This window comes from Coturnix japonica, chromosome 2 (assembly GCF_001577835.2).
Source record: "Coturnix japonica isolate 7356 chromosome 2, Coturnix japonica 2.1, whole genome shotgun sequence".
Lineage (NCBI taxonomy): Eukaryota > Metazoa > Chordata > Aves > Galliformes > Phasianidae > Coturnix > Coturnix japonica.
In genome coordinates this window covers 67,343,278-67,369,593 of record NC_029517.1, presented here as the reverse complement: position 1 = coordinate 67,369,593, position 26,316 = coordinate 67,343,278, and the positions used below count along the sequence as shown (strand labels likewise).

Genomic DNA, 26,316 nt, shown 5'->3' with positions numbered 1-26,316 from the left:
AGCAGCGATTTCTGGGAGTCTGGACAGGAAAGTATCTGCCAAGCACAAGGACTCTGCCAAATACACTTTCAGGCATGTAATCCCCATGATTCACAAGGAACCAAGCATACGTAGGCTTCAGTTACTTACCTCATTTTAAGGAGGATAAAGGCAAAACCCTCATGAACAAGTGTTGTGGTTCAAATTCTATGCTTAAAGCTCCGGACTTTGACAATCATACCCCCACATTCAGGCCTGAAAAACATTCTCAAGCTACTCCACTGCTTGATGTCACCTCCTGCTGAAGCACACGAGAAGTCATTGCATCACCATCTGACCTGGGGCAAAGAAGAGATGGTTCTGACTGCTTTAGCTGGATGTCTACGTAAGAACAGCAAACCAAGCAGCAGAAGAAAACAAAAAGCTCACCTTAAGGAGTCTATGAAAACACTCAGTAACTTACAGTAGCATTCTACTGATTTGCTGGGTCAATGGGATGCGATGCAGGTCTCTACATCAATTATTGAAGGCTTTCCTTATGCAGCCTGTATGAACAATCTGAACCACTCTGTTCTGACTGCACCTTCCCTGTCCCTTCTCAGAAAAGCTGTGACTTTCTAGGGCAGCACTACTCCTGTGGATAAAGGGGAATGCATGTTCCCTGCGTGGTTTTGGTGGGAAGCACACTGAAGGTGACTCACTGTCCCCAAGGACACCTGATTTCAATACTGGGCTACTCATAGGCCTGTGCTCTGAGGAGATGGTAAAAAAAAAAGGGGCAAGAATGGGGCAAAACAGGTAGGAACTCTGCATCTGAGCTTGTATTTATTTCAGAAGCAATACCTGGTTATCCAACTACAGTGCCCGATACCCAGACTTACAAAGCCTGAGCATTATAAGTTTGAGCAGATCTTCCACGATCTCACAGTCAGTCTGAGACAGACTGCACCCAGTGCTCACAAAACATAAAGCCACGTTCCTCCACTGCTCCAACAGCAATTTATGTCAATGAATGTACTGCTGCTAATGCGCACTGAGCTCCCACTCCAGATGCCAAAGCCACGCTCCACACAAAGCCTGAACTGTGTGGTGCCCCGGCACAGCTTGCTATTAGCTGTATTTTCCCCTACCTCATGGAAGTTTTAAGGGAGTCACTATGAGAAAAGCAGGAGCATTGTAAGATGCGTCCAACCACTCAATAAACTAACCTCGTTTTTTTCATGTAAGTATTGCAACTCAGCAGTTCTACTATGGAACCCCAGAAAGCATGAGACATTCTTAATTTAGCAAGAACAACTGCATACTATGTCAACTACTGAAAATCTCAGCGTACAGCAGAAAATGTTTTGAGTCAACAGACTGAAAAGTAAGGCTGCTGGATTAGGGTTTTTTTTAACAGCATGCTCAACATTCTCAAGAAGAGATTTAAAAGATGTAGTATCAGATATGAAATCCTACTTCCCTGCTTGAAGCTTCTACTACTTTCAGACTGTGCAATATGCTTTTGATTTTTTTTTTTTTTCAGTATGAAAAATATGCTTTACAGCTGAGGCTTCACGAGTTTCACAGCACTAAAACATAGGCCTAACTTAAAGTCAGTAAAGCCTACTGAAAACAAAACGGGGCTGCTGAAAAGGTAAATATGCCCTGATGTGTTGTCCTGAATAGGAATCAGACTTAAGTATGCAATTGGGTGTCTCTAAAATAGGTCTTCTAATAAGCACAGATCACAACATAACCTTGTGTATCAAATAATAGCAAAAGCTTTTTGTCTTACAGAGAATGACAGCAGAGAAAAACTGGAGGCCTTAGGTCATTAGATTTGATTGCTTTATTAGAATGAATATTAACACGTAGAGGCCAAGGATAAAGACCAAGCTCAAAAGGAATGAGTCAGGGAAGCCATTCCAGATGGAAGAGCCACGTAGGATGTGACTCCATCATCTACTGTGGAAATAAAAATGGAAGAAAACTTTGTATTGAAATAGCGTAAGAAAGGAAGATAATACAGAAATCTGAGTAGTAGTAGGAAATAAAAGGCAGAGTGATGAAAGGGAGCCTCCAGACATTCTGAAGTACAGGAACATCAATTGGACAGAACAATGAACTTTCAGCTGTTTTGCTTTGGATAAGCACAAGCAGCTCCGAGTTTCTGTGCCTGTCCAGAGCACATTAACTCTCCTTTGGACAAGATGTGGGCTTTGACAGACCACATGGACAGCTCTGCATGAGACTTCCAGAATTAGCATGCTGAAAGGATAGATGCACAGCAGTACCCCATTACTGTTAATATGTCCCAACAGCATAACTGAAAAGGATGGAATTAAGTCAGATGGTGTCTTAGGCACCACTAAGACTAATGGGAAATTTTAAAAAGCAGAAATTAGGCTGAGGATGGTATTAAAATTATTAACAACAGCTTAGGAGAAGTAAAGGAAACCATGAAGCCTGGATGCTTGAAACTTAATAGGGCAAAACACTTAAAAAGGCACTACACAGAACTGTCCTGTTTTGTCAGGAAAATGGACAGCATGATCTCCATTAATAGGACTCCTGTACCTCTTTCATCAGTGCAAACAGGAAGCACATGAATGTAAAACAAAAACAACAGTGAGGTAAAAGCTTACAGACAAAGGTATAGAAGTCTTCCACTCAAACTCTATTTGATTCTCAGATGGCATTTTCAGTCAGAAGGCATAAGTGATCCTTCTGGACAAGTTCACTTCAGGTTGGCTGGACAACTGCAATGGCAGGTTGACTCAAAAGCCAGTCTGCATGTTCTCTCCCCTGGCTTGGAGACTCTTGTTATTACACCTGTGTATTTAAGTGGCTAGCCAAAATGGACCTTGACCGAGACTTACAAACCCAGTGACATCATAGCAACAGAAATAAATTTGATGGGAGATTCTTATTAAAATGTCAGAGAGAAGCATATACACATCATGTATATAAATAATCTGCAAAAATAATTTCAGAGACATGTTTTCTCTTACCTTTTGGTATCAAAGGCCTGACCTAAAGTCTATAAAACCAATAAATAGGCTCAGAGACTTCAAAGCTCACTTTAATATATGGTATTTTTCCATGACTTGTGTTTTTAAGTTGTGTTCCCTCACAGTTATGGCTTCTTCTCTCTGGAAGCAACAGAACTTCAAGCCTACTTCAACTAGCATACTTGAAATCAGCTCACCTGAAGGCAGTTCATCAGTCTTGGTCTTTATACAATTATCTGCCTAGAAACCACAGAGTCTGTGTCCACTGTCTATTTGTTTACTCGTCCCTTGATCTAAGCAAAGGGATGCTTACTCAAATATTACTTTTTTTTTTCCCCTCCAGTTTGCAAATCTCTCCTCAAAGTTTTAACTCGGTCTTCCAATAAACAAGATGATCCTGATTGCTTTGAAGTATCTTGGCTTTATCTGAGTGCACAAACGAAACATCTAACTGGTATAGCCATGTATGTCAGCATGCCAGACACAAAGCAGTGCGAAAAACCAGGCTGCAACGCTTGCATATCTTTCATGCTTATTCTTTCACCCTTAAGGATGTTTTCTTTGTTAGCCAACTTTAAATCAATCTATTGTATATACAGCACTATTGAAAACCGGCACTCAAGTGTACAAGATAAACATGCGCTCCTACTGAAACATGAGATAATAAATTTGCATCCCTGTGACTACTACTGCTACCGTGAAGCTGCCTTCAATGTACAGAGCAATACAAAGCTGGGAAGCCATGCCAAGGAAGCAAGAGGCCCTGGGCAGAAAAAGGCCAGCACTTCAGAAACACAAACAGAGCTGCGTAAGGGAGGAACGCAGGGTCACTGAACACAGGGTCTCCCAGACATTATATATGCAACCCAAAATAAAGAGGGAGGTTTCTTCATGCACGTAGGAAGGCTTTCCTGCACAGAATACATGTGGCCTCACAGCGATAGGGAAAGTAAAAGGCTCTGAATTCACTTATACTGCAGAAGTAAAGTATTGTAAGTTTAGATGTCTCCCTCCCCTTGTTGCATGTGCAATTCTCTTCCCATGTTGCCTGATTATTTTTGCAAAAACAATAAAAAAAACAAACAACCTTGGAATTTAATTGCTTTTAAGACTTCTATTTCCAGTTGGGTTTAGCGGGAATTGGTCAAAAGGCTCAGTACTAAGGAGGGAATGAGACCAAACAGACAGGTAGACTTCATCACCACCACACACACCTCAGTTCCTTGGAATCCTGGCTAAAAACTCCTCAGCTCCAAAGCAGAAATACTCAAGAAGGATTTCATAATGCTTTACCTAAGAGTGATATCAGTATCATTATCTCCATTTTATGGCTGAAGCACTGACTGGTCATGACATGCCCTGAGTCGCCCATCAGATAGCTTTTACTTCTGGCTTTGCCACTGTTTCCTGATTGCAAGCTAGTTCCCTACCAGTGGAGCCATTCCAAACCACAGACTGCAAGAGAAAAGGGATACAGGAGTCAGCATGTGGATGTCTGAACACTCTTGCAGACAGGAAGGAAGGGGGAAGATTTTTACAGGTGTGAAAGAAACCAAGAAATGCAATTCTCATTCCAAAAGGCAACACCTGCCTCTAGCAGGCTCAGCGCACTTGGCATTGTAGATGAGTTTTATGAAAAGGCAGCACAGGACAAGACTAACTTCAATTAGCACACACCATAGAGGTGATTGCTTCAATTAAGAAACAAGCCAGAACAAAACCAGAAACCCAGAGAAATCAGAGCAGGGCAGACGGTGGAATCTGAACTCTAGCTTTCCGATTTGGCAGCTACCATACCTGCATCATGATCTGAACTAAGTGCTTTGTTCTATATATCAGCAGGTCTTAGCCTGGATTAACTTTCCAACCTTCCTGCTCTTCTCAAACTCCTGGGGAACCCACTCTGAGAGACCTGGAACGTTTCTGCTGAGCTTCAAATCTAAGCATGCTTAGCACTATTTGGCCAAGTCTCACAAAGGCTAAATTGTTACTGTTTTTCTTTGTTCCCTTTTCACGTGAAAAGAATACAGTAATCAGTCAGGAATCATTGAAATGATTCCTTACCTAAGAAAATGATCACTGGAAAGCAATTTTCATTGCTTGTCTCTTAAATAATTACATGTGTAGTGAAAAACACTGCCTGAGATCAAAGTTGTTGAAGTATTTGGTTTGAACTGCCGTACTGTGACCACTGTAAGCTGCAACATCATGCAACATCAAACAAAGTACCATATCGTGATGCCAGGACATAGCACTGTGTTTTGTGGCTTACCTGATCTGGGTATCAAATTGTCTTTCCTCTGAACTCCAAGAAATAACATCAAATGGAAGGATGCTACTGGTGAGGAAGGATTTTCAAGAAGGCAGCATTTGATACATGAGAGTGGTTCCTCAAAGCAGTGCTCCTCTCGTTGCGATGTGTTATCAGGTAGGCTGGATGACAGACACATGAAGCAACTTCACGGGTCAGCTATTGCTCAGATAAAGCACTGGTCTGACTAATAACCATGAGAAAGCCTCCTACACTCTCAGTTCCAGTTTACAGACAAACAATCTTCAGGCACAACTCCTTGTCCCCCACACCATCTTCACCAAAGCAAAAATGGAAAGACAAAAAAATAAATAAAAATCATGGAACCAACAGGAGACACTAAAGCCATGACAAATATTTTCTACACCTGGGTTTTCCAGTATGATACAGGCACTGAGACTAAATTCATGCGAGTTTCAGCTATGGTGGTACCATACTAGCTTTGCACAGTCACAGTTAGGTGTGCTTTTTGCAACATTTTGAAGTCCTGAAGGAACATTTGAAACGAAATGCCTTCACTGAGCCTTAAATGCCTCGTGCCATAAGCCTTAAAATAACAACCATAATTAAATTAAGGACCATCTACGCTGCTGACATTTACTTTGCTGAAGGAATAACTGCTTTACACATTACCTCTAGCCCTGCTCTCACCAGACACAGGCTTTGTGTTGGCATGGTGGTTTCCCTCACTGACCAGGAATAAACACTGCTCTCCGCTGCTTCAAGGCTCCAGCCCTGACATGCCAGGCAGCTTTATGAGCACACACAGATCAACAAGCAGGCTCAGGGCTCCAGTAACCAAAAAAGCTACTAAGTGCCTACAGGGACGAGCACTGGAATTCTTCCTCTTCCACTAGCAGTCCAGCAAACTCCCGCTCCCCTCTTTCATTCCCAGAGAAGTCACTGCAGCTAAAGCTCTTCCCACCTTTTCAAGCCATTTTTATGAGTTTAACGGGCAAAGATCTGAGAATGAACTGGGAACTGTCAGCCCTAACCTGACCAAGGAGCAACACTAAATTTGCAGTACTGATCGAGTTTTCCTCTTGAGGTGGTCCTTAGGAGATGTTATTAGGCAGCTCAAGTGAAAACATGAGCTGATGTGACATCTATGAAATACTTGCATTATGGTGAAAAATTACCAATATGTTATTTTGGTTGGAGTTTATACAGAAAAGCAGCAGTATAGCTCAATCTGAACTGAACCTGTCTTATTCACCAGTGGTACAGAGCCAGCACCCATCTCTTCAAGAGAACCAAACCCATCCTTCTGGAATTAGACAGACTGAGCCAGCACTTACATACTGATCTGCTAATAAGCAGGGCTGGGAATTCCAGAACAGGAGCTTTATATTTATTACTATTTTACATTACTATCAAACGTGCCAAGTTCAGGCACTTTAAATTATGAGGGCTGCTATCACACACTACTTTATCAGCCTTTCACACAACTGTGTTATTGAAGCATCTTGATAAGAATGTCTAAAATGTCTGCTATGCTTTAAAACAGCAAACCCTTCCTTTTCTGTTCTGACCCAGCCATTTCAGTCAACAGAGCTCTTTCTACTCTTTCAAAACACTTTCTGCTCCCCTAATGGCTGTGATCGCTCTGACTATCTTGGAAACTGCTAGTCCCCAAAATAATACAGCACAGCTATTTATTCATGTTCGTGGCTTGACACGATATTTTGAGGACTACCATCTCGCAGTATGGAACAAAACATGGACTTCCATCTTATGATAAGAGACCTAACTATCACATGTCAGCCTTCATACTCAGAACATCAATGCACCTTTAAAGTGAAGAAAATCAGGAAACTGTACAACAAAAACAACCAACTTGCCAAGCATACGTTTTTGCACTTGCTTTTACATTTTACATAGGCCCACTAAGATCAATATATATATAGACAAGCACGTGTGTATTTGTGTATACATATCCACTCACTCATGAGTGCATTTCTCAGGAAGGTGCCAGTCAGAGGAAGAGCAGTCAGGAATGTAAAAAGCCATTTCTGCTACATTGAGCTAAACCAGTTTTCTCTTTCATCATTTTTGAAGGTTTTTTTGTGTGTGTGCTAATTGTTTCATTTTAAGGAGCTCAAAATTGTTCCAGTATTAGCTCCTGAAACATGGCTTCTTTAAGTCCAGTCAGTGCCTTTGAAACAGTATTTGACTACAAACTTAGCTATGACCACAAGCTTAACCTACACATGTTGTGATAGCTACCATTGAATTGAACAGTAGAAGTCCGTATTATAAAGGCTACCCATCCCCACACTCATTTCACACTGCAGGAATTCCACTTGGGACACACAAAAAAGGGAGACATGGAGCAGAAAGTGCATTGCTAATAAGCAAGTTTTCACAACCTAACTTAACCTGCTAATCCATTTTTCTGCCACTCTCACACACATAAACGGGATGAAAAGCAGAGGGTTCATGTTCTTCACGCTGTTATTCCTCCATTACACTATTTCCTACCATCTACCTGAGCGCTCCTCAGCAGCCCTCTTGCTCCCTTGGAGCTCCAGAATACCACCTCCAGAGCCAGGAAAACCGATCAACAAGATGAAGAGGAGCTGCTGACATTAGCAGCATGAGCTGTTCCAAGAACTAGGAGGCTTCAGGCTGTTGAAGATCTTCCCTAACACCATGCACACTTAGTGCAGTCCCAGCTAGTCACCCAAAGCTGAGTGATTCTTGAGAACACAAATAATAAAACTGCAGGACACACCTGTGCTGCACAGCCACACGACACAGGCTCAGTCAGGGGCTTGTGCTGAAAGAGCTCAGTCATCTACAGGGCACGCTGAAGGGCAAGGCTGTGCAGACACACCTGTTTGACTCTCACCAGCAGAAAACCAGTGGCAGGCAGCACCCTGCTCAGTCTAATTAGCATAATCAGGGAAGATGTAAGGGGAGAACCAGCGCTAATTAGCCTGAGCAAAGCACCTTGTCAGCTTGGGAATCTCTGCACAAGGCTCTGATCTACAACTCAATGCATCTGCTGTGACTGAGCCTTTGCGCTGCCTGCAGTCAGCACTGATTTCACTGTGGCTAAGGACCACGTGCTACCGAGGCAACGCGAATCACCACAGGAGACTGGAGCAGGGCAAGTCTTAAAGTCTTCTTAAAGCTGCTTCTTTGAAGGGAGGAGCTACAGGGGTCCTGCAGATCAACATATTCACCCCTCCCATTGCATGCACTTAGGTATCTAGCTCAACAGTCTTTCTTTGCATAATCATTTCTTGAGAGAAAGGGATCCTATTCAGTTTGTCACATATTTGGTCTTTTAGATTTCATTCTATGGCATTATAGGTACCCAGGAGTAAAATAACGTGGTGCTAGCAATACTTCCACTAATTTGCTGTTCCTTCCACGTCTCAGAATACTCTCCAGATGGAAAGAGTTTATTTGTAAGAAGGACTGAAGAAAAGTGATAATTACATTAGAATAATAATAACAACAACAAAACCTGCAGCTAATGAAGACTGCCTGCTTCACTTAAATTAAGAAGGGGATTCACCCTATAAGGAAGACACAGAAAGCTCTGTGGTTCACTCACCCTTTGTATGCATGTCATCAGAATGCTCACTGTTCCAAACCCCTTCAGCTAAACTGGTTGGACTGGTCAGTGATAGCGATAGAAAGAAGTGCTTCTGCTCCTACCTCATGGATCAATCTGCAGGCTGCTCTTCAGGCTGAATAAAGATAGCTATAAGAACTTGTTAATGGAGCAAGGGTGCCAAACTGGCTTTTATTTCACTGGAGGCTTGTGCTACCTGAAGTTTCTTTTTTGGACCCACTAGCACAGAATGCTACATCAAGTTGTTGAGAAGAGAGGTTTTATTTGCCAGCAAGACAGGCTACTGCCAGATGAAGGCTTAAGGCACGATTTGCCCCCTGCCTCCACTGCGAGGAGTCTCTGCAGCGCTGCTCACAAGTGCCTGCTTGTCAAGGAAGCCAAACCCTATTTGTCCCAGCTTCTTTCAGCTGTCACAGCTTTTGCCATGCTTTAGCAGGATCTGCTGCTCTCCAGAAGCTGGAAGTGAGACAAAGAGGATTTACAAACCACCAGTCCATTCTGGTTGAAGGTTACCGGCTACAGAAACCCACAAATAATCTTCCCCTCCTCATCTAACACAACCTCACTGCCCAAACAGATTTCTTCTATCACTGCCGAGCGCAATGAACTTTAATTGCCATAGTAAGAAGTGTTTCTCTGTTATTTAAAGAGCTGCTGGGAGAATATGTGAGAAATAAATAAAAGACTGCAGTGCCTCAGGTTTCATTAGCCTATCCCTTGATCTGACACCCCAACGGGGAAAGAAGTTTGCAGTGATCCTGCTAATTTGGTTCTTTATCTTCCTCCTCTTGACCTCTGTGCCATCAGGTGCCTCTGAAACATTAATCACTATCAGTGGCTGGAAACACTGATGCTGATTAACAACCAGGAACATAAAACTCACTGGGAGGGAACACAGATAGCATCATTGCTGCCAGTTTCTCTAGAACTATCTAATACACCTCCCCAGCATATGTATCCAGGGTCAACATGCCTGGCAGGCTGCAAACAAACCTGGAATAAAAATGAATGAACAAGCTGTTCCGAACAGTGTTCTATGAGGGTAGCAGGGCTCACCATCCCTTTAAACTAACCTACTGGTTACAGCAGCCCCTCCTTTTGAATGAACACTCTGAACAGGAAACAGAATAAAACTTCCCTTCTAGGAGAGCTTTATCTGTATTCTCATCCTACTGCTGCCTTCACCACTATGAGCACCAAGAGTAGCAACAGCAGGCTACCAGATGATACTGGTGGGGCCACTGTGGGCACTGAGAACCAGCTCACCAACACAGCAGCACAGATAAAGCAAAAGAGCAAAGAAAGTGATATTCTAACAGCTGTGGGACACCTGTGTTTTGGCCAGCTCCACCCTTGGAAATACCAGAGCACCTTCCATGCCATGCTGACATCTGCAAAGCTGGGCTTTGCTCCCAGTGCTTCTCCCTGGTTTATACCAAAGCCCCTCACATCAGGGAGTGCTGCCAGCAAGGACCTCAACCCTGTCTAGCTAACAGCGCCAAGTCAAAAAGAAGAATGACTGCAAGGAACGCTGTTGAACTATAGAGATGTTTCTTCCCTGCAAAGCACAGGGCAGCACCCCGGCACTGTAATAATTAACAGATGCATTCACCTGCCTCCCTTGCTTCACTTACTCGCTTCAGTGCTCTATGACTGCCTGGACTTCCCTAACGGCAAATCATGAAACCAAGCTGACAGCAAAAAGCTGGGGCAGCAGCTAAAGCGACTGCCAAAGAGAAATCTGTTTGCTCAGGCAAAAGCTGTTCTCAGTCCAAACATGGGAGTCATAATCTTACAGCCATTTGCTTTGGAAGACAATGAAGGGAAGGCATAGCGGGCTGGGAAACTGCAGCTCGCCACAGCGCAAGAAGAGAACAATCTTTGTGCCCAGATTTCCTCGCTCCGCAGGGTAAGTTTTACAGAGCTGACAACCGGCAGCAACACGTAGTGGCCCCAGGCACCGTGCCTGCCTATCAAAGACTTGGATTTTAGCCCTGGAGAAATTATAACTTCTCAACTCTTTGGAAGCTCTACTGGCCAAGAAGAAAGCCAGTGAGTAACAACTGGCTTAACTAATGGTTAGTTTAATACCTGGATTGCATACTGCACACAATAAATATAGGGGAGCCCGGGGTGCAGGAAGAACAAAGGGAGAGAGGCAGGAGGAGGATCACTTGAATGTGGCTGGAACAGCATGTCTACAGGTTACAAAAGGCATCTAACTGGGGCTGCTACAACTGCAAAGTGCTGCCGCGGTTGGGGAACCAGTGGAAAGAATGGAGCCAGCAGATCAGAAATGGAGGTGAGGGAACGGGAAGCTCAGAGATTTGGGTTGGAAAAGACATCAGGAAAGGCAGGTTAGGAGACAGTGCATGGACATAGATAAAGAGGCACCTGACCTCAAGGCAGTCTCTGAGTGATCGTGTCTGAGGGCACTGTCACCACACATTCCTCTATAGGGCTAAAGCCACTCAAACACTTGGGTGGCAGGGGGCCCAGCCCTGTCCCACATTGCTTCTTGTGCTTCACTCACAAGGTCTTCTGCAACACCCATTGTAATCCAGCATTCATCTGTTAAAATAAGCTGCCAAACCTAAGGTTGGAGTTATGGTCAGAGGCTTTTCTTTGTTGCAGCACTGCAAGAAACCCAAACCTCTCCAGCTTCCTCTCCCAAATGTCAGCCTTGTGCCACTCTGGTTCGTCTGTCGGAAGCATGTGATGTGAAATAGAAGCCAGGAAATAAGACTTTCTGAATAAACATTTATTTGGTGAGAAATACTTCTGATTTTTGGCAGAGAAATGTCAGAAACCTGAAGCCATATGTATAGCATGCCTACAGAATGCAATTTCTATTTAAAGGGAAGCTGCAGCTGTCTATAGCTCTTAATGAAGAATAATGCCTGGGAATAAATTACTGATGTTCGGAGAGACATTTCTCAAATGACAGCGATACTCCCTCTTCTCCCCCCGCCCTCCATGGATATGGAGCAGCAGGCACTGGGCAGTTGTTGGGAAGAATGGACACATACAACTCTCTCTTTCGTCAACAGCCCAGTGATTTCCATGGAAAACTATGAAGTACTTTAGCACATGGCTACAAAAGCAAACGCATTCAGAAACACGAAGGCTGCGTATGACACAACTTCAATTCTGCAAGGTGTGCGCTGCTCACCATGGTCCCTGTGCAGCAGTTTCAACCACGCTGAGGACTCAGCACTGACAGCACTCTCAGCAAAGTACTGCCAACCCCGATGGGTCTGGGTTTCCCCGCAGAGGGGCTGCCACGCCAGCAGCCTGGGCAGGAGAAGCAGGTGATGCTCAAGGGAAAGGGTGCGCCCAGGCTGCCGTGCCCTCGGCAGCAGCTCAGGAAGCAGTGCTGACATCAGCCCCAGGAGCTGCTCCCTCCCGGCCCAGCCAGCATGCAGGGTGCCAGGAAAAACAGCAGTGAGGGCTGCCAGGGGAGCAGTGTGAGCAGAAAAGGGAAGCAAGGAGCTGGGAAGGCTGAGAATGGGGCTGGGGCCGAATGCAGCCCCGGAGATGCCCTTCTGCAGGCAGCTCCTTACTAAAGTCATGCACTGGGAGGCTGCAGGAGAAAGGCACAGGGGTGTTTATTACCCCATCAGCTGCAGTTTGCCCAAAATAACAGCTCCAGATATGAGATCAACTGAAGACACAAGTGTTGGTTATTGACACATACTGAGTTCAGAGATTTATTTTCCATTTCCCACTAACTGTGCCAGAGGTTTCAGCACAAGCGCAAAAGAAAAACCAAAAAACTACCACATGTGAAGAAAAGCCCATGAGTGAGGAACACGCAGAGTTTATTCATTGCTCCTGTCAGAATTGCACTTGTGTGGCTTGCAGTCCAGAAAAGATGTGGCACACGTTTTTAGGATGGAAAAAAACTCAGAGTACCTACACTTCACCAGAGAATTACAGAACCTTATGCTGGAACTCACAAGGTACCCTACTGCAATAGCAAAGCAGCCTCACCTTCCCCTGTCTTGCTCCCTAGCTAGGAGAAATAGCAGTCCGCCTTAAGAAACCCTCCTGACTTCTTTCCTTCTACCCGCAGGAAAAGAATATGGACTTGATTTGTACAAACTCTGCTATTCCAGAATTTCACTTCATCCAGATGAGGAAGGCAAGAGAGAGGAAGCAAGAATGTCGTGCTGTTTAGTAAACAGGCAGTTTCTAGGTGGATCCAGGACGCTGGTCCCAGCTTACAGCCCACCCCCCTCCCTGCACTGAAGTTTGCTTCGGTGGCAGGAGGAGGAGGCGGAAGGGATGAGAGCAGCAGGGAGGGTCTGTGCTTTCCCTGCATCTTAATATGACAACATCCTGCAAACACTCGGGGAAAAGAGAGCGGTGCTTTTAAGGAAAATCATTGTGCCCTGGCATTTCCTTTCAGCACAAAGAGCAGCAGTGCCACCCCTCCTGGCTCCAGGTATCCCTGTCTGCTAGAGAGGCTAATGCTGGAAGGAGAGGAGCCCGGCTGATGACTCTTTGCCACCACACTGTTCTCTGGGCAAAGCAAGGTGACAAAATGCACTCACAAGGAACTCTTGACGAGCTCTCCATTGCCTAGAGTGACCCCCTCCAAACATTCATCCTCAGTGCCAGGCTGAGAGCCATTCTCAAGAGCACTTTATACTATCTGTACCTGGAGAGAAGTGTGCTGCTACTTCTTCACAAGCCAGGGCTACATGAGTGTAATTCAGGGTTTCGGCACCTGAGCAGTAGGCCACAGCACTACACTTGCAGTGGGCTTATTTTAAACCATCGAGGACAGGGCAGAATGCAGTAATCACACCACCTGCATCTCACGTAGACACTCCATCCTCTGCAGTGGCTGATGGTTCCCTCCCTCCTTGTGAAGCTTATCTGGCTGATCTCAGACACCCAGACAGTCTGTATAGCACGCAGGGAATGCTCTCCTCACATGTGGTGCTGCTGCTGCTGTAATCGGCAGAGATGATTGAGACATCCTGAGGAAATACCTCCCGCTATCCCAACAGCTTCACATGCTAGAGCAGTTCATTATCATCATTATTATTATTCTTTAAGGCTGCTCCCCTCTGCTCTAGGATGTCAGTCTGCAAAGTAAGCCCTTGTGGTTTCAAAGAAGTCTTTCAAAGTGTGGGAATAAGCTGATATGGCTACATCTGCTTGGATACACAGACAGTGAGAAGCTCCAGATCTCAGAGGTCCCTTATTCATCTTAATGAGTTATTAACTCAGCAGCTTAGCGCTACTAGTTACTAGCAATTCCAAATGTTAGCCTTGTTAACTATTTCACTGTTGGTGAAGGCATGTAGGAAAGTGGAAAGATGACAAAGGTTTCTCTGTGTGTCCTGTAATGTTGGTTTTGCAAATAGCACTTTGGAAAGCAGCACCACTTAGGTCCTGTCTCAGTCTGCTCCCAAAGTCTGCAACCCAAAGATGTAAGCACGCCAGAGGTGGGCATCTGACTTCCAGGGAGGTAGAAGTAATGCACAGGAATCAGAAAAAAACATTTGTATTTACTAAATTTAAGGAAAGCACAACAACTAATTTACTCAAACTGACTCTGCAGCTGTATTATCATCACTGACATCCTGAAGGACTACTCAATAATGGTTCAAATATCAACTTTAACCTAACTTTAAAACTTTCAAGGTTTCTAAAGATCAAAACAAGGATTACTGTCACACTTGGTAGGCAGAGAATTCTTGTTTCCTCTGCTTTTCAGGATGTTTACATCTGATCTGCACATTTACCCAATTCAACCCAGAAACACAGTGAGCTTCATGAGAAAAACAATGAGCACATAAATATTTATACCTTCTTTTTAGCCTTCCCTCATGGAAAGGGTCTCTTTTATTAAAGGTTGAAGGAGAGAGCCTTAATTATGCGGCTGTTTTCTCTCTGAAGGTATGTTACTCCAATTCCCATGAACATGAATTTCCAAGAGGAACATTTGTATAGAAACGTACAGTACTCAATTTAATATAGCAAACTGATCAAAGGAACAGAAATTTGGAATACCAGATGCAAATAACCTCCAATTTGGAAGTATTCAAATGATTCTGATCAGTTTATGACCATGTATGAAATTACTGAATCTGAACTGTATGCTGAAGTGTTACCCATAATATTTTTCATTTTTGTTAGGCTACGCCATCACAGAGCCTGCACAAGCAGGATTACATAGTTAGCTAAAAAAACAATAATGATGCATTAAATAATTGTAACTGTCCAAGGGAAAGAAACCCAACATCATTCCTCAGCTATCACCATTCTGCCCTTGAAGTCACTAAAAAAACCTAAATGAAGTAGAAAAAGAGAGTGGGAGGGAGAGAAATTAAAAGTCTGTTTTTGCAGCCTAACCCCCGGACAACTGCACTTTGCTTTCAGCACAGCAAAAAGATGTGCAATACATCCCAGGTACTGGAGCAAATGCTAAAATACAAATACCCCCACACAGAAAACACTGCAAATACACATTATTGCTACTAGGAACTCACAACATTCACTACGTTCTTCTCCAGGGAACTCTGGATTATCCTTTAGCATGAAGATTTTTCAGAAGCTGTTGGATTGCTCACAGGTCCTCAATGGCTTTCCTCTTTCAAATAAGGTGAGATAGAGCTGTAAAAGATAAGGAAAACAAACTAAGAAAGGAAAACAAGGAATTAAAGGAGGAAAATCCATACAGCTCTTCAGCAAATGCACAATTCACATTTCCTTGAAGCAAATGCATTTTTAATGGGCTCCAAAGATGAAGATTCCAGTGTAGCGCGTATGTCAAATGCTGATCTAGAAGACTAAGAGTCATTTGCTCTGCACTTCTTATTATCAACAATTAAAACCCAGTTCAGAGTTGCTGAAGCATAATAAAACTGCTCTTGGATAATTCAATTGCTTTAAGAAGTGGGGGGAAAAAAACAAACACAACAGCTACTCTGGGTTGTTTTGAATAGTACCTGCAAGTAAAGCACAAGAAGTGCAAGATCCATACAGGAATATTTTTGTTTCTAATGAACTTCTCTCAAGGAACAAGAGCATTTATCTGTTTGTGCACTTACCTGTAATACTGCAACAGAGAAGTACTGAAACAAAAAGCATGCATGCACACAACTGCTACTCTTCAGTGGGAAGTATTTTTACACAGCTGAGATTTTTAATATTGCGCCTTTCTTTCACATTTATTTGACAGTATATTTCTATAAGCTAGGACTTAATTTTTATTTTTATTTTTACCAGCTATGTACCAGATATCAAGCTACCCTGAGCCTTTTTACAGGGGTCTGGATAACCTGTTGTGCTACCTTTTAAATGGAACTCCACAATCAATATTTAGTACAGAGTGTATATCCATAGAGCCCACATTGAGCCTCTATTTTCTTCATTTGGATTCCCATGGGCTAACTATACATCTCAAATTCTTGGTGTCCTGTTCTGCCACACACTCTTCCTATTTCTTTGACATAAGCCTCCTCAAACATTTTCTATGTTCTTTCAGGATTCACATACATAGAATCCACCCTACTAGGACTGCAGTGAAATCCACGTACATATGCATGCAAAACAAAGATACACACCTGAGATAGTCCAAGCTCTCTTTACGTTCAGTAGAAAACAGTAGGCAATCTAGAGAATAATTAATATGACCTATCTTAAACATCTGCTTTAGGACAGAATGAATCATTCTCCAGAAAGGTCTATTTCTCTCCCTCCATAAAGTAAGTCTAGACACTTAGCTCAGATTGGATGACTACAGATGAATGCAGATGAATCTCACCCAACGTGAAGGCAGGAAACAAGTCAGACAGACAGACAAGAGCATTCATGGGTGAAGAGTAAAGGGAAGACAACGCAATGGTAGTAGGTGAGGGAAACACTCAAAGTTACATCCCCCAGATAGTCCATTTTAGTTTAACAACAAAACCCTCCAAAACCCAAACCAACAATTGCCCAACTGATCCAAACAGTTTTGGTGTAAGACTACTACAATTCACTGGCTGAGGTGAAGCCCTCAAAAAGCAGTGCCCATAACTGTTTGCTACCTCTTCCACTTGGCTGTGACTCTCCATTGCACACTGGCAATGACGATGATTGTCTTAGTTGCACACATCTCCCTGATGGATCGTAGCAATGCAATGTACCTGTTGCAAAAGCTTTCCTCGTTAGAAAACCCTGACCTAGAAGTACAGCTCCACAGTGACTGGGGCACTGCAACCTCAAGATCCTTTAGATACCCAGGCCCAGGTCAACAACTTTTCCTCTCTGATAAAATGGGACACTGCTGCTTATTTGACAGAAGTACAGACAGACATGGTCTTATAAGCTTTGTAATGTTAGAAATCCAACCAAAAGGAGTAAAATACAACTTCTAAGTCAATTCTCAACACTTTGTTTAACCTCAAACTGTTAAGGCTGCAAAGTGACCTTATTGCAGCCTTCTAGTACCTAAAAGGAGTTTACAAACAGAAGTGTAGTCAACTCTTTACAAGGGTAGATAAAGGTAGGACAAGGAGAAATGGTTTTAAGTTGAAGGAGGGAAGATTTAGGTCAGATGTCAGGGAGAAATTCTTTATCGATAGAGTGGTGAGGTGCTGGAACAGGCTGCCCAGACAAGTTGTGGATGCCCCATCACTGGAGGTGATCAAGACCAGGTAGGATGAGGCCCTGGTCTAGTATTAGATATGGAGGTTGGTGGCTCTGCATGTGGTAGCAGAGTTGGAACTTGATGATCCTTGAGGTCCCTTTCAACCCAAGCCATTCTATGACTGCGTGATTTCCATTTTTTTTTAAAATTAGGTGAATTTCAAGATAAAAAACAAAACAAAATAAACAAACAAACAACAACAACAACAAACAAACACCCCTCAAAATACTCATAGAATCACAGAATGACCTGGGTTGGAAGGGACCTCAAGGATCTTGAATCTCCAACCCCCTGCCACATGCAGGGCCACCAACCTCCACATTTAATACTAAACCAGGCTGTCCAGGGCCACATCCAACCTGGCCTTGAAACCTCCAGTGATGGGGCATCTACAACCTCTCTGGGCAGCCTGTTCCAGCACCTCACCATTCTCATAGTAAGGAACTTCCCCCTGACAATCTTCCCTCCCTCAACTTAAAACCATTTCCCCTTGTTCTGCGGATATCCACCCTTGTAAAGAGTTGACTCCCCTCTTGTTTATAGGCTCTCTTCAGGTACTGAAAGGCTGCAGTTAGGTCACCACGTGTCACAATGAAGCATTTCACTGTTTTCAAAATCAGTTCTTCTGGTTATTTTCCTCCAGTAATTTGGCAATTAGAACATTTCTAAAAATTTCATTCTTAATATTCATTACTTCCCTCAAAAAATCACCCAACACATATCTCTCGTCATTCACCATTCTGATGAATGTGAACACGGATTGCAAAGAACTATCAGAAAATATTCAGCATTTCAGCAAAAAATTAGGTGGCTTCCAACTATTTTTAATGTGAGCAGAGATTTTTATTCCAGGCATATCTTGTCACCCATACCAAATCCTGCTTGCATCTATTCCTTTGTATCACCCTCTAGAGTAAGCTACCCCTAACACTGCGCTGAAACTCACTTTGGTCAGCAAATGTCTTTTCACTAACTTCAATAGGCTGGATGAGGATTTTGATTTCAATTTAAACGAGGCCATGATTGCCTATACAAAGATTCAAATCATGGAAATAAAACCCCTGCATGCTAAATATGCAGTTATCTTGCTACCAGTTTGCAGTTTGTGTTGCAGGCTCTTTTCATCATGAGGACATCAGAACAAGTCAACAAGAAGCACCCGTTTGACATCATGTACTGGCAATCTGTAGCAGCTATCCTTGCACGTGCACTCATCTCATGGGAAAGATGGCGTGAAGCAATAAGTTCTAGCTCTGAGGGACCATCGAGGAAGGCAGTGGGCTCCATCAGGCAGATATCCTCTGTTCCATAACGAAGAGCTTTCTATCCCCCTTGTCTACATTTGGAGCAATCATTCTGAAAGTGTGGAAAATACCGACGCAAGTACAGTGTGGCTCTGGGTTGTAGTACCAACAAAATTTCAACCACACTTTGCCATCAAAGTTTCAACAAGGTCAATCATCGTCAAATATACTACATACGTATATATGCAATATAAATGGTATATATATATGGTGTGTATAAAAATATATGTACATATGATGGTTTAATCTTATTCATACAGTTCATAACCACATTGCAGATATGATTACTGACCACTCATCTGCTATTAGCAGGAACTGTCACACAAGGAGTCTGGTTTTCATGGTCCCACAGCATTCTGGTTATTCAAATGTAACAGCGTACCTTTGAGCACTAAGAAGGACACTGAATTGACTAATCAGAAGTGAAATGGAGATGAACAGACCTCAGTTCTAAGCATAAGGAAATACTTCGGGGGAGGCACTAAAATGGGACCCCAGGGCAATCAACAAGAAAGAACCACAGTACAAGCAAGCAATTGCAAACTGGCCAAACCAAGAAGAAGGCAGCTCTGTGCAATACACCACATTTATCCCAACAAAAGGTCATGCTCTCCACCTTGCTTTGAAGAGGAGGCAGTGAGAGACCACCATTTCTCCAGTCCTTTCCTGTAGGTTTTTAATTGTTGTTTCTTGCACTCTTGCCTCGGATAATTTGGTTTTCCTAATTCACTAATCAGCGTAAGCTAATAAAACTGTTTAAGAGATGGCAGCATTGTTCCTGTCTGAGTCGTTCTGTTGTTTGCTATTATCCCACAACTAATCCTTCAACTCAAATAAAACCGTAATTCATTGTCTCCTTTATTCCCCTGCGCATGAAACAGCTGCAGACAAGTTCAGTCCTGCCCCACCGCAAATGGGAAAGGCGAGGCTAGATCTTCCTGGAGTGTATGCGATTTCAATTACCCAATGTGCATATCATCTATCATGGGAGGAAACAACTTCTAAAGGATTTTCAACAGGTCTAGCTGAGTTTATGCACACAGAAATAATAATAACAATAATAATAATGGAAAGGGGAATAAAACAAACTATTGTTCAGATTTCAAGTTAATAAAGGCTTCTCCACATCAGTCATGCCAAACTTTACCCATCTGAGAATCTGCTGACATTTTGCGTAGTGTACAAAGGCTGCTTCTGATGGGGCTGAGTCATCTTTACATTAACTGTTCCGCTAGTGTAAAAAGCCTTGAATTACAATTCAAGCCTATTCCAAGGCTTACAGCAAAGCCCTTTTACCTTAGCATAAAAGAGGCTCAGACTGCTTAAGAGTAGTGCATCACTCTAACTTCTGCTTAACACCCATTCCTTGTCCAAAACTGACAACATCTGGAGCTCGGTTCTCCCCAGTCTGGACACATGAGAGAGAATGTCCATGGATTTGCACATGATCTGCAGAGAAACACCCAATTTCACAGCACCTTAAGCCTGTTTTGTGCAGGGTGAATAAACACTGTCTGGGTGTGAGGGAATAGTAAATCAAGTTGTCAGCACTTTGCACGTCCTGCAGGTCCTAAAGCAGAAAAGTAATATGCAGCTCATGGGACTCAGATGACAAGGCCCCACAATCTGTAGTAGGGGGAAGAACATGCATGTTCCCTCCCCCAGCTCTGTGAACATGTCCAGCCCTCTGCACCAGCCTGGGTTGTTTTGTCTATGCAGAAATTGAAGAAGCAACTTCTTCTTCCAAGCAGAAGAAACTGGGGAAAAAAGAATGCAAATAGTCCATAATAATTCAGGCTCAGAGCCTGAATGTTGAACAGATACAAGTAATAAATGTAACCACTCTGGGTGCTACTGTTACATGACAAATATTTTTCTTTTGTGAAAGCCATTATGCAAAAAATGCAGCTCAGCCACAAGTAGACAGTGAGCCTCCTGCATGTTGGAGGAACCACAGCACACTGCTAAATTGCGGATGAGAACCAGTCCGAGGGCCACACCTTCATTAAACACACAGACAGCATCTCAAAGGTGACGGCCACAGCACTTCCTGCAAACACAGCGTAGAAGGGAGGACCCAAAAGCTATGAGCCCCACAGATCAGAAGCATCAAAATCACTGGCTGAGGTTCCATCTATGTGCAGCAACTCAGAGACAAACCACCTGGGGAAGACATTTCTGAAGAAGAGCAGCGTTAACAAACCAGTAGGCAGGCTGAGCCCTTGGCCAATGCTTTTATGGCGGCAGGAGCAATCCCAGGGGATGCCCACCCTCCCAGCGCTGTGGCGTGGGTGAACCCGGGCCAGGGCCCTGGGCCAGTAGCAGGATCCAACAGCAATTCAGCCTCCTACTTACACAGAGCTTCCCCGTGGCCTCGTGTAGCAGGTTTGGCCAAGGACAGCCAGAGCAGGGGAAGTTGGGAGCCTGGGGCTGCGCGGACAGACAGGCAGACGCAAGCTCAAACAATGCCATCACGTGAGCACCGCTTCCTTAGGATGGCAGCCCAGAACCCACCCTTACCCTTCTCTCTCCATTTCCAGCACAGACGCATCTTTTGTGCTTCTGACATAGTACTGTAAAACAAAGGCACTATTGACAAACTTCTTTTTTTTTTCGTAGGATTAAGATGACTACACTGTCTCACAGCAGAGATTTCAATGATTTCAACACCGAATGCTAAGTAACAGGAACACCACTTGGCAATAAATCCAGAGATTACCTGTTGAAACATTAATGGCAAACACCTTTTGATGTGGGCTGCTTTATGTGGTGCATAAGCCAGCACTGTAATTATGCATTTCCTTTCTATGAATCTAGTATGTAAACCTGAAGTGTTACGGCTGAGTGTGTGTGTGTGTGTGTGTGTGTGTGTGTATGTGTGCCTGCGCTACAGGAAATGCTCTCCAGCTGAGTCTGCGATTCAGCAGCGTAGCTGCACGTAGTACGTCTGCAGCGGGACCTCAGCCCTTTCATTCATTGTGCACCAAGCAGAGGGCTCCAGCAATTGCCACACAGAAGACAAATGCCAGCATGAGTCATAGCAGTCGGAGTGCAAACATGTTTGCTGTCGGGTGACTCATAATATCACATCCTGAATTCACAGACCTTCCTATAAATAATAATTTCTGCTATTGTTGTATTTCTTTGATACAATGCAAGTTTAAGCGTGATGCTGAATCTACGGCAGCTTTCCTGACTACAAAAAAAAATGTTTTTTTCCTCGTCCCTTTTGTTCTTGACCACAGGCATCTGCCTGTAGTAAGCTGTCATGATGACTGAAGAAGTAGTTGTGTCAGTCAAACTTAGCAAAATCCAAACGTGGCCCAAATGTGTAACCAGGAAGAGCTACCCAGAAAAAATAAGGAGAGAGAACCAAGGCCAAACCATAGGACCTTTCACCCGCTGTATATCCTTTCTGTATCAGCATTTGGCTGATGCCCTACTTCTGGCATGCCTTAGCACATTCAGCATGCAGACAAGAGGGACGTTATGTTGGTGTGGGTTGCAGCCTGGAAAGTAGCAATACATGCAGCATGGAAAGGGAGGGACTGGCCTGTCACCCAGCCAGATACCACATCCACATGAAGCAAAAGGGAGAGCAAAAGCTTCAGGAGCTCTCAGCCTTGGCACAGCATGCAGCCATCATTTCTTCACACCTGGTAACCAAATTAATGCACTGTAATAATTGGTAATGATTACTAGTCCAGGAAAGCATCTGCATCAGAAAAGCCAAGTAAGTGTCTTTTCAAATAGGGAGGAAATTAATCAGGTATGTGGCCAAATTTATTCTGCAAGGTGCTGATATGAACCTCTGAAATCTCCGCTAGCAAGAAAAAAAAACAAACAACTAAGACTTTGTGCAGGGTTTTGTGGGGCTTCTCTTACTTGATGTTCAGTTAGGAATTGGTTCTTGTTTTACGTGAAAGAGAATTCATACATGCACAGATCTCTTTACATCAAGTCAAGGCAGTCTTGCCTTCCCCTAATTGTTCTGCAGAGTAACCACTCAGAAGTTCATTTCTGATACCTTTCTCGGGCAAAATAAAAGGCCTCTTAGAAAAATCTTATTGCTAAAACAATGGAATTCTCCCAGGAATGACTTCGTTATGGAAATGAAGTGACAGCTTCTTTTATCTAGCCAAGCAGCAAGTCTGCATGTATAAAAGGCATTCTGTGCACAAAGTACAGTGAGTGGGAGGACATGAAAATGCTATTTTTAATCCCAATTTCAGCATTCCTCCCATACAGATCTCCTGGAATAATAACAGCAACAACAATAATGATAATTAATAATGTCAAAAAAGGAATATCATATCTTAAAGGTGACTGTCATGTGAGAAAGAAACTTGCAGTTAACGACCTGTAAAATTTGGGACAAAAACGCCAAGTTTTTTTCAAATCACTTGACATCAAGCCACGAGTTTGGTGAGATTTGCCACTTGCCCCCCTAACTTTTATACAGTTACGGAAGAAAAAAGCAAAAATAAAATAAAATATAAGGCAATGAAGTTATTACTACAAACAACATGTGCTGTAACTCTACTATTTGCTTTCTCGCAGTGACTGATGCTTTCAGAAATGCTGCTATCAGTGATATTAATAACCAGGCTGAGGCTCTTAATCTTCAGCTAAGTGCATGTCACAGCTTTCAACTTAAGAAAGAAAGAAAACCCAAAGAAAATCCAGGTCCTGGTGATGCTTCCAAATGCGCTGCAAGAAAGGGCAGAATGCATGCTTTGGCTTGAAGATTGGAAAACACCCCCAGAAGACCCTTCGCTGCTTCGCTGGCTTCCAGATCCGTTCCCCAAGCAATTGCAACAGAGCAGTGACGGCAGATTAACGTGTACAAAGAAAAAAGGAGACAACCCTTCCTCCCTACCAGGAAAATGCTGGCTTCAGTGGGCCTGGTGAGCAATTATCTGAGGGCAAAAGTTAGCTCTGATTATTGCAGGATTGTTTTTTGGTTGGGCTATCACCCTCCGGTGGTAATTAGGACAAGCCTTTGCATTTCACACCTAATAAAAATTAACGAGAGCGAGCAGGCAGTAACAAAAGGCCTGAGATGTGCAAGCACACCGAGGCGCAACACACAACCCGCTGATGTGATCACACTTGGAGCAGCCCTGCTGCTGGAAAGCTCCCAGAATTGGAGCAAAGTGCAGAAATGGCAGGTGCCGTCTCTGCCACTGCCGCAGCAACACGTCACAGTCTGGCACTGCCTGGCCCAAGGGCTTTCTGGGTCCTCAGTCTGCTTTTCTGGTCATGTAAAACCCTTGTTGGCAGCGGGGCTGGATCTAGATGATCTCTAAGGTTCCTTCAAACCCAAGCCATTGTAAGGCTATGATCATATGATCAGTAGTAGCATGACTCATGCACAAACCATTGCCCCTGGCACCTCCAAGTGGGGCAGCTACGATCTGCTTTCAACAGCCACCACTTACAGACTGTTCAGGGCACGCTTGAAGGCACTTCTGCTCTCTGACTCTCCTAAAGGAGAAGATTTCTTTCTATTTTTCATTTCATTATGGTTGTAACAGATGAAAAAAAAAAAAAAAAGTAGGACTGGAAGAAGTGAGCCCATTTTCCATTTCTGTCCATTGCCTGCTGCCAAACGTGCTCTCTGCTGGTCACTCACCCAGCTCAGTGCCAATGCAATGCTCAGCTGGGCACGCCACCAGTACTTAACCCTCAGTAAAATTAAACACAATAATACTTAGCGCTCATTGAGACTTTTACATATTACAAACGCTGTAAAAAAATTAACTGCACGCTCATTCTGTAACACCCCTGCAAGGTAAGTGTTATTATTCATGCCTTAAGCAGAGGGGAATTCCACTGGAGAAGGGATAACTAACCTGCCCAAAGCTACGCAACACAGGTGCTCCTGTTTCCTGGTCCTCTGCTTATTCCAACAGACCAGTTTCAGACTCTCCTGAAACTTACAGCAAGTCAGATTCCTGCCTCCCCTTCCGCTTCTTTCTGCGGCTGAAGGAAGTGAGGCAGCAGCTCCTTTGTTGCATGTGGGGACTGTGAGAGTGATCCCAGAGGGACCAGCACCAGCTGAGCAGCAGCACTCCTGCCTCCGCCTCCCTGCAGCCAGATAACAGGGCCTGCAGGAACACTACCAGCCCTTTCCACACACACCAGCAATAATTTAGTCTCTATGGATGCCCTACAGTACTAGAGCAGAAGCAGCATGGGATGAGTGAGCAAGCAGTGGCCTCATCACTGTGGGTCAGGACCCATTTGGCAGCACTCACCATGGCTGGTCACTGCTCGGCTGGTCCACAATCTGCAGCAAAGGCTGCTGGTGCAAAGGGAATCTGAGCGTTTCACCACCCATGGAAGGTGAAAGCCCTTTGGCTTAACTGGTGGGGCTCCTGTTTCTGAGCCTGCTACCCCTGCTTCATCATGGCGTCTTAGGCAACACTATAAAAACCATCTTACAGCAAAGCAGCGCTTAAACCAACAGTAGAGCTTGATCCCACCTACTCAAACCACCTGCCCTGTGCTGGAAGGAACGCCATAACCACTCACACCCCAGAGGAACTGGCTCCCCAAACTTCAGGCAGAAAGGACCAGATCTCCAGGACGTGGTGGCCCTCAACTCACTCCACTGGGAGGCAGTGGGCAGAAGTGCCACGTAATGTAACCAGCACGGCCGTGGCCATGGGGGAGAATGCATGGAAAATGTCATGGGCCAAAAGGCAATTAGCAGCCAGGCTAAATGCAGAAGCAGAAGGGAGTGGTTTCCTAACAAAACAAGCCTTGTTAAAAAATAAAAGAGAGAAAAAAAACCACCCTAAACCTTGCTTTGCTCAGAAAAGCAGCATTCTCGGGAGACTGAAAGCATTTGAAAAAAATACTTCTGGGAAGCTTTCTGTAAAGATTATTCTTTACAGACAGATTTGGCAGCCCTTTCTGCTCTGTCTCCTAATGCTGCTGAGCATAACTATGTTAAGTCAATAAGCAAAGCCACTCAACGTTTTTTTGAGGTTTTCTAGGCCAAGAGAGGAAGCAGTGAGATAGGGAAGTTTTCAGAAGTGGGAGTTGTGCCTGCCTCGCTTCTAATTGTAGTGAAACTGTCAACCTCTGCGTTGTGTTTCAAGACTTTACACTTCAAAATCATTCCCTCTGTGCTTTGAATTGCTATACTTTTAAGCTAACTACTTCTAAAAGTGCTATTTTAAAAGAAATGACATCTTCAACCACATTTAACGTCGCGAATAAATCTGAATTTGCAAAGTCTCATTGGGTCCCTGCAAAAGTGCAGATTTTTATCATACTTGACAGCCAATCTCTTGGAAACGATCTGTGCAAAAATTTAGTTTAAATTATATCGTATCGAGACATTTAAGAGAAAATGTGTTTTTCTTTGTTATAAGCTAAAAATAATGATGTTCTTTTCACCTCAGATTAAAAAAACCACACCCGAGCGGCAAACAGTAGTGAAACCAATTAGCAATCTTACAACCCAGAGCCCTGCTGACATG

General features: G+C 43.8%; 1 protein-coding gene across 11 annotated transcripts in view; it reads right to left on the bottom strand.

The window, feature by feature from the left end:
* ATXN1 (ataxin 1) overlaps positions 1-26,316 on the bottom strand; it is a 194,601-nt gene that overhangs the window by 65,148 nt on the left and 103,137 nt on the right. For 10 of the 11 annotated variants that reach the window (XM_015854672.2, XM_015854668.2, XM_015854671.2 and 7 more), the window contains one exon: positions 15,376-15,499. The gene's annotated coding sequence lies outside the window, so the exon portion shown is untranslated. Of the gene's footprint in view, positions 1-15,375; positions 15,500-21,178; positions 21,292-26,316 lie in introns of those variants that run through there. The other variant, XM_015854674.2, reaches the window with a different exon arrangement.